A 7,526-nucleotide genomic window follows, 5' to 3' on the forward strand; every position below is an offset into this window, starting at 1 on the left:
TTGAGTTTAGAATAGGTGAATTCATAGGTATGGGGCAAAGAATTTATATTCGGTCATTAGATAGATGTTGTTAAGATTTGGATAATTGAGAATTTAGTCTATGTGCGTAAAAAGAAGTTTCCATGGTTGCCGAGTTATAGAGTGAGAGGTTGCTAAGTAAAATTTTTGTTAAAATCAATGAAATTGATTTGGTGATATACATGTTTAAATAATATGTATACAAAGAATGTGTGAAAGAGTGAATTTGGAAAATCACTATAAATTGTGGGAGTTGAGTTAGAATCTGAATAAATTATGTAATTAAAGCTTGATGAGTCTAGTTTCTTATAAAAGAAACTATAAAAGCAAAAGAATTGCCGATAATGAGATAATTGAAGTAATGTGGGATAGAGTCAAAATGACTTCTAGATCCCCTGTTCTGTATTTATAAAATCACTATAAAACATATAAAAATAGTTAAATGATGAAATATATATGCTTAGACTCTTTAATGAGTCTAGTTTCAAATGAAATAAACAAGGACATGTTTTGAATTCTGTACAATGAGAAATTTATTTTGTAGTGAAGAGTGGTCAGATGAGTCAAACAGTGAAACAAGGGAAACTTTAGGAAAAATTTGGTATTGATTGGATAAACTAAAAATTATGAAAATTTTATGAACAAAATATAAATGAGTCTATTTTCTAGGAAATTTTACGGAAATTGATTTGGAGTTTCGTAGCTCTAGTTATAAATAATTTAGTTACTGTTGCTCAGGAAGTCAGCTTATAGTGAAATTGTGATTATATTGTAAACATTGATAAAAATTTGATAATGAATTGTTTATTGATTTCTTATAAGCTTACAATAATCTGTATGTGTTAAATTCGAGTATATATGTATTATATTCTGAAAATAATATTTGAATAGTTGATTAATGATTAGTTTAAAATTTGTTGAATTAAAGCTGAAGAGCATAAGAGGGCAATTTCGAATAAGGGAAAAGAGAAAGTAACCGAGTAGCCATTTCGCAACCGTTCAAATATATTCGAGGTAAGTTTTAAGTAGTTTCCTTTAATATATAATTGACGGTGCCACTATAATAGTATAGTAGGTAAATTGTGATCTTTGGCTTGCACTTGAATTAAGATGTATAATAGATAATGCATGTATATGACTTATAGTTTGATGGCCACTTTGAATTTAAGATTAAATGATGAATAGAATGAGTGATATGAGATATAACCATTGAGCTGAAATGTGAATGATAATGTGCGTATCGAGTTTATATTCGAATGTAATATACGACTATTATGTGATAAGGTGTCTGACATGTGTTATGATCAAATGTGTATGAGATTGAAAATATCCGGACATGAGGTCCGCAGGCTATATGCTGGAAAAAGATCCGGACATGAGGTCCGCAGGCTATATGCTAGAAATATATTCGGACTTGAGGTCCGCAGGTTACGTGCTAGAAAAATATCCGGGTTAAAGACCCGCAGGCTTACGCTAGTGATGTATTCCCAGCTCTAAGACTTGACAGAACCTATGCCAGTAAGTTAAATAAGATTTCAACTTCGAATATCAGTGGTAACCATCGTTGCGTAAGTATTATATGTTTTACATGTTAAGGTTCGTGTTATGTGCTTATATTTGAATTGATTTTTTTTAAGTGATTTAATAGCATCAAGGCACGAAATATATATATGTGAATGAATTCGGTATCTGAGGATAAGATAATAATATAATTTGTTAATGTAAGTCACCATATGAAAGAATGTGATTAAAGGTATTAGTATAATCTATGTAAATAGTGAAATATGTGCAAGAAGTCTTGTGTATACATACATACATATTCGGCCAAGGGGTTTTGTAACTAATGTACTGGTGTATATTTGGTCAAGTGAATTACAATTAGAATACAAGTTTTGTGATACTCAATGTTCAATTTTAATGATAAGCCTTAATAGTATGAGTTGCTTAAAACTTACTAAGCCTCGAAAGCTTACTCTGTTTCTTATTTCTTTGTTTTATAGATTGTTGATTTTGGCTATCGACTCGGGGATCGTCAGCAGTTCTTCATACTATCGATCTTTTTGGTACAGTTATATTTTGGACTCGATATGGCATGTATAGGTTGGACTGTTCACAAAAAATATGTTTTGAAATTGTAAATATCTTGGCCGTATGAAAATGGCACTTATGACTTATAAATCTGTATGTATTCAGTTTGATTTATACTTGTGTGGGTAGATTATGTGATTGAAATTAAATGTTTAGCTTGGTAATACCTCATAGCCTATACTGGCAATCGGACACGGGCTAGGGGTGTTACATTTTATTGGTATCAGAGCTACGGTTTAGTCGATACTAGGACTAACATAGAGTGTTTGAGTCTAGCTATACATGCCATATAGTATTAATACGGTAGTATGATGAATTCTGACAGTTAAAAATGTATTTTCGTATAGTAATGGATGCCGATCCCAATCGAGCGGTAGCCGATGATGTTGAGAGTGTAGCGCCTGCTCCCGCTCATGGGACAGCGCTGATGGACTCTCAACCTATTGCAAGCAATCAGAACGATGAGGCTAGACAGGCTTTTTATGGTGTGATGAATGATTGGTTCAACCAATACATTCGAACTAATACGACTGTTCCACAACCCCCACTCCCGAATAATACGCCCCCTGCACCTACAATACCTCCGGTAATTGATCAAACAAGGTTAAATAAGCCTCCGGTTGACAGAATCAAAAAGCACGTGGCTACTGAATTTAAAGCTACAGATAGTGATGATGCCGAGCAAGCTGAATTTTGGTTAGACAACACTATTCGAGTACTTGATGAACTATCTTGCACACCCGATGAATGCCTGAAATGTGCTATATCCTTGCTACGTGATTCTGCTTACTATTGGTGGAACACATTGGTTTCTGTTGTACCCAGAGAACGGGTGACGTGGGAGTTCTTCCAAACTGAATTCCGAAAAAAAATATCAGTCAGAGGTTCATTGATCAAAAACGAAAAGAATTTCTTGAGCTTAAACAGGGTTCCATGTTAGTTACTAATTATGAACGGAAGTTTGTCAAACTCAGTAGATATGCTCGGGAATGTGTATCGTCTGAAGCTATTATGTGTAAACATTTTGAAGATGGGTTGAATGAAGATATAAAGATGTTTGTTGGCATTCTTGAAATACGAGAGTTCGTAGTACTTGTCGAACGAGCTTGCAAAGCCAAAGAACTTAGTAAAGAAAAAAGGAAAGCTGATGTCGAAGCTGGAGAATTTCGTAAAAGATCTTCAAGAAAGTCTTTTCAGCAATCATCGAAGAAATTTCGAGATGATTCAGGCCGATCAAAGAATACTTCAGGTTTTTCCAGACGAGACCACGATCGACCCCCTGTGAGTACATGAGCCATTTCAGTTGCCAGTGTTGGAAATGATCGTCGGGACAGGACAGAGTGCAAGTATTGTGGTAAATGGCATTCGGGGAGTTATGGATTTCATGACCGCTCCTGTTATAAATGCGGGTCAGCCGACCATTTTATTAAAGACTGCCCAAGATTATCCAAGCAAAATGTGAACCAGAGTGGGAAACCGAGTATTACAACACGAGGTAGACCACCTAGGAATTCAGGGAATGCTAGTGGCGGTCAGAGAGGGTCTAGAGATGCTGCAACCAGATCCGAGGCTCGTGCTCCTGCTAGAGCTTATGCTATATGCACACGCGAGGATGCTTCTTCGCCTGATGTTATTACCGGTACTTTTACTCTCTTTGATACTGATGTGATTGCTTTGATTGACCCTAGTTCTACTCATTCATATGTATGTGAGACTTTAGCATCCAGTAAGACTCTACCTGTTGAGTCTACTGAGTTCGTAATCTGAGTGTCAAATCCCTTGGGTTAATATGTGTTAGTCGACAAAGTGTGCAGGAAATGTCCCCTGATAATCTGAGGTTCCTATTTTCTGGCCGATTTGATGCTTCTACCGTTTAATGAATTTGATGTTATTCTCGGTATGGATTGGTTAACCGTCCATGATGCAGTTGTGAATTGCAAAAGAAAGACTATTGATTTGAGATGCGCAAACGATGAGATAATTCGAGTTGAGTCTACTGATATGAACAGGTTACCAGCAGTTATATCCTCGATGTTGGCTCAGAAATATGTCAAAAAAAGGTGTGAGGCGTATCTTGCGTACGTACTTGATAGTAAAGAATCAGAAAAGAAGCTTGAATCAGTATCAGTGGTTTGCGAGTATCCAGATGTTTTTCCTGAGGAATTGCCAGGGTTACCACCTGTTCGTGAGGTAGAATTCGGCATCGAACTAGCACCTGGTACCACACCAATTTCGATAGCTCCGTATCGTATGGCACCAACGAAATTGAAAGAATTGAAAACTCAGTTGCAAGAGTTGACGGATAGAGGTTTTGCTCGACCGAGTTTCTCACCTTGGGGTGCACCAGTATTATTCGTGAAAAAGAAAGACAGAACCTTGAGGATGTGCATCGACTATCGTCAATTGAATAAAGTGACAATAAAGAACAAATATCCGTTACCGCGTATTGATGATTTGTTTGATCAGCTGAAGGGAGACTCAGTGTTTTCAAAGATAGATTTGAGATCGGGTTATTATCAGTTGCGAGTCCGAGACTCAGATATACCTAAAACTGCTTTCAGGACGAGATACGGCCACTATGAGTTCTTAGTGATGCCGTTTGGGCTCACTAATGCCCCTGCAGTATTTATGGACTTGATGAACTGAATTTTCAGGCAGTATTTGGACCGATTTGTAGTTGTGTTTATAGACGACATCTTGATTTATTCACACGATGAAACCGAACATGCCGAGCACCTAAGATTAGTGTTGCAGATTTTACGGGATAAGCAGTTATATGCTAAGTTCAGTAAATGTGAGTTCTGGTTGAAAGAAGTTAGCTTTTTGGGACATGTAGTATCGGCATCAGGTATTAGAGTTGATCCGAGCAAAATTTCAGCCATACTCGATTAGAAGCCTCCGAGAAATGTTACTGAAGTTCGGAGCTTTTTGGGACTTGCTGGTTATTACAGACGATTTGTAAAAGGTTTCTCGATGATAGCCTCACCAATGACGAAACTATTTCAGAAAGATGTTAAGTTTGAATGGTCAAAAAAATGTCAGAAAAGTTTTGATCAACTGAAAACTTATTTGACTGAAGCTCCAGTGCTAGTGTAGCCCGAATCAGGTAAAGAGTTTGTCATTTACAGTGATGCATCCTTACTTTGGCTGGGTTGTGTATTGATGCAAGAAGGTCGAGTTGTAGCTTATGCGTCGAGACAATTGAAACCGCATGAGAAAAACTATCCGACCCATGATCTCGAATTAGCTACCATCGTATTCGCTTTAAAAATATGGGACACTACTTGTTTGGAAAGAGGTGTCATGTTTATTCGGATCATAAAAGCCTTAAATATTTGATGACTCAGAGAGATTTGAGTTTGCGACAAAGACGTTGGATTGAATTGTTGAAAGATTATGAGCTCGTTATTGACTATCACTCGGGAAAGGCTAACGTGGTTGCTGATGCTTTAAGTCGTAAGTCACTGTTTATTTTACGGGCGATGAATGTACACCTGTCCGTTTCATCCGATAATGAGATAGTAGCAGAATTAAAGGCCAAACTATTATTGATTCATCAAATACGTGAATCCCAGAAAGTCGATGATGAATTTGTTGCCAAACGAGCTGAATGTGTTTCAAATGTGGAATCAGAGTTGCAAATTGACGACAATGATTGTTTGAGGTTCAGAGGTCGAGTGTGTGTTCCAAGAAATTCAGAACTTATTCCGATAATTTTGAGTGAGGCTCATAGTAGCCGAATGTTGATTAACCCGGGTAGTACAAAAATGTATAACGATCTGAAGCGTCAGTTTTGGTGGCCTGGTATGAAACGAGACATTTCTGATTTTGTTTCGAAGTGTTTGATATGTCAACAAGTGAAAGCGGAACATAAGTGCCTTCAGGATTACTTCAACCGATCATGATACCCGAATGGAAATGGGATCGAGTCACAATAGATTTTGTATCTGGGTTGCCATTGTCGTCAAGCAAGAAAGATGCGATTTGGGTTGTTGTTGATAGACTGACAAAGTCGGCTCATTTTATTCCCGTACGTACGAATTATTCACTTGACAAACTAGCCGAGTTGTATATTTCTCAGATTGTGAGGTTACACGGGGTTCCTATTTCTATTGTGTCGGATAGAGATTCGAGATTCACATCGCGATTCTGGAAGAAATTGTAAGAAGCTTTGGGTACCAAGTTGCATTTTAGCACCGCTTTTCATCCCTAGACTGATGGTCAATCCGAGCGGATCATTCAAATACTCGAGGATATGTTGAGATGTTGCATCCTTAAGTTTAGTGGTTCATGGGAACGATATTTGCCTTTGATTGAATTCGCTTACAACAATAGTTTTCAATCAAGCATTAAGATGGCACCTTACGAGGCTTTATACGGTCGTAAATGCCATACACCGTTGTTTTGGACCGAGCTTAGTGAAAGTAAAATCTTCGGGGTTGATTTGATCAAAGATGCTGAACAGAAAGTAAAAATAATCCGTGAAAGTCTGAAAGCAGCTTCAGATCGTCAAAAGTCGTATGCGGATTTAAAACGAAAAGACATTGAATATCCGGTCGAAGACAAAGTATTTCTTAAAGTTTCACCTTGGAAAAAGGTGCTTAGATTTGGTCGTAAAGGCAAATTGAGTCCGAGGTTCATCGGGCCGTATGAAATATCTGAACGAATTGGACCAGTCGCATACAGATTGATTTTACCCCCTGAAATTGAAAAGATTCACAATGTTTTTCATGTCTCGATGCTTTGACGTTATAGATCCGATCCGTCGCACATAATTAATCCATCAGAGGTTGAAATTCAACCTGATTTGAGTTACGAAGAAGAACCAGTTCGTATTTTGGCTCGTGAAGTAAAAGAATTACGAAATAAGAAAATATCATTAGTGAAAGTACTGTGGCTTAAGCATGGGGTTGAAGAAGCTACTTGGGAACTTGAAGACTCTATGAAAGATCGATACCCTAACTTATTCACTGGTAAGATTTTCGGGGACGAAAATTCCTTATGTGGGGGAGAGTTGTGACAGCCTTATTTTGACCATAGTCGGGAAGTGGTTTTGGGACCGCTAAACCGAGTCACCGAAATATTTGAATATAATATTTATTGTCTAAAATATGTGTTTATGCATGTGTGAATTTTTAAATGTTTTAATTGTTTCAAATTGATATGAAATTAATTGAAATGGACTTGTGAGAAAATTTTAAGAATGTGTTAGGTAAATTTTGAAATGGCTTTGTATTATGTGACTTTAAAACATAAGGACTTGCATGTCAAATTGACATTTTTATTATGTAGTGGCCGGCCATGTGGAATGATCATTGAAGTGTATGTAATTTATACATATATTTGTATTATAATATAATTATAATAATATATGTTGTTGGTGTTATAATAAAAATAAATATATAAAAGAGTGAAAGGTG

The sequence above is a fragment of the Gossypium hirsutum genome, chromosome A06, assembly GCF_007990345.1.
Source record: "Gossypium hirsutum isolate 1008001.06 chromosome A06, Gossypium_hirsutum_v2.1, whole genome shotgun sequence".
NCBI lineage: Eukaryota > Viridiplantae > Streptophyta > Magnoliopsida > Malvales > Malvaceae > Gossypium > Gossypium hirsutum.